This window comes from Echinops telfairi, unplaced genomic scaffold (assembly GCF_000313985.2).
Source record: "Echinops telfairi isolate 266 unplaced genomic scaffold, ASM31398v2 ScPeMD7_70;HRSCAF=299, whole genome shotgun sequence".
In the NCBI taxonomy this organism is placed as follows: Eukaryota; Metazoa; Chordata; class Mammalia; order Afrosoricida; family Tenrecidae; genus Echinops; species Echinops telfairi.
In genome coordinates, this window is record NW_022103968.1 from 40,904,188 (window position 1) to 40,906,089 (window position 1,902).

The 1,902-nt window shown below is 40.6% G+C and overlaps 1 protein-coding gene across 1 annotated transcript in view; it reads right to left on the reverse strand.

The window, feature by feature from the left end:
* The window catches only part of MINPP1 (multiple inositol-polyphosphate phosphatase 1), a 41,703-nt gene that overhangs the window by 3,609 nt on the left and 36,192 nt on the right, over positions 1 to 1,902 (reverse strand). The gene's annotated exons all lie outside the window — the stretch shown is intronic.

The window sequence follows — 1,902 nt, forward strand, 5'->3', positions numbered from 1 at the left end:
AACAACAACTACATTCAAATCATAAGCAATTCTTAACTTGTGCTTGCTTTCCTATGGTCTGTGCCCTCAAAAACAAACTACTGAAAAACCAATGCTGTAGGTTCCAGTTGTTAGTATTATTTTATTGTATATAGTTCTATAAAACGACACATTTTTCACCAAAACATTCTAAAGCTTCCTCTGTGGCACAGTGAGTTACTTGGTGTGGTTCTTCTCTTCATAGCCCTTGTAACTGCCACCAAATGACGAGGGAGGATCAGGTAAACAGGGTATACAGGACTCTAAAGTGGGGAGAAGGCAGTGGGAATTCTGAGATAGTTCTCAGAAGCAAGAAGAATGGAATTTCACAACCGTGCAGGAAAAGCCAAGTGGCCTTCCTGGAGAGGTGGCTGTGTGGGGAAAAGATGGCAGAGAGGGGCAGTATTGAGAGCATAAAACAGAGGGGTGGGCTTCTTGGCCCAGGGAAGCAGTAAAGCGGAGTGCCTTCTGGCAGAAGGATGACTTGCAGAATGGGACGCCATCAGGCATCTGTCAGCGTTCATGGAGTTTTGTTAACACTTGCCCATGCAGGGCAGAGGTCAAGGAGCTAGGAGGCCAAACTGAGAGAGGTGTGCCTGCTGGCATGGCTGAGAAGAGGCACTGCAGACAAAAGAACCATATGCGGAACATTTCTGATCCTAACTTGTAATCTGTCAATCTCCCTTGTAAATCTCTATAATCCTGAGGATTGCCCATGAATTCTGGCTAGACCTAGCTGCAATGGATGGATCAAGTCCAGCAGAGAAGGGAGGGAGAGTTGGTGGCAGAATAGGGAAGGAGCTTGGAGGGTGGTAGCATATCTAAGCACTGCCTCGGGGAATCATCTTGGGCAGGTGTGGTGTTGATTATAGTTCCCTTTAGTGAAGCAAAAGCGTATCAGACATGGCTTGCATAGCAATTCCTCACCCTTTGACATAGTCCATCATTAAAGTAAACACTAATTAAACTACATGAACAAAACCTCATATATTTAAGGAAATTTATATTAGAAGAAAATGACCTTACATTGCCTGATTGATTCAAGCTCCATTAAATGTCAAATTTTTACAATTAATTATGCTTGTATATCAACATGGAGACCACGAGAGATTTGGTATTAAAATTACAAAAATTTTATTTATTATCATAGTGAATATAGTAAATACTTCCATGACATTTTACATTACTCAGCACTAATTTTTGAAACAGGTTCAAACCTGGGAAGCTTAGTCACCAAGTCGAAGTCTTTATTTTAAAAAAGAAGAGAAAGAAGTCCAACAACCAATATACATTCTACACAACAGCAAAATACAAAAATAGAAGCCATGTGACAGAACTAGAGAGAGCTAAGTAATGGATGTCAGAAGTTTTTTATTCTACCCCCTCCTTAACTTGTTTGTGAATTGGCCTCTTTGTCCTTCCATTGTTACTTATGCAAAATAAGGAGGAATAATTTAACAGTAGTGCTGCAAGACTTAAAGCTACCCAAACCAAACCCACCGCCACCCAATCAATTTGGACTCACAATGATAAAGATGGTACATCTTGTGGGAGCAGACAGCCTCATCTTTTCCCCAAGAAGCAGCCAGTGGGTTTGAACAGCTGACCTGCAGTTAGCACCCCAAGACCTAAGTCACAGTGCCACCAGGGCTTCTTTCACAAGACTTTAATAGGAATTGTTTAAAGTGTACAAATACTGATATAAATAACGTTTATCTTGCTTTGGTGAAGGTGTCCATTTAAATATGATTGGGGTTATTTCTTAATATTGTTTCAAACTCTGAACGATAATTCCAGCTTATCAAAATATTCAGGGTTAAAAAGACAATTAACTGTCCTACCTGAAGAAGAGAGACCTGCAGTACAATTGGTGAAGTCCCTAGA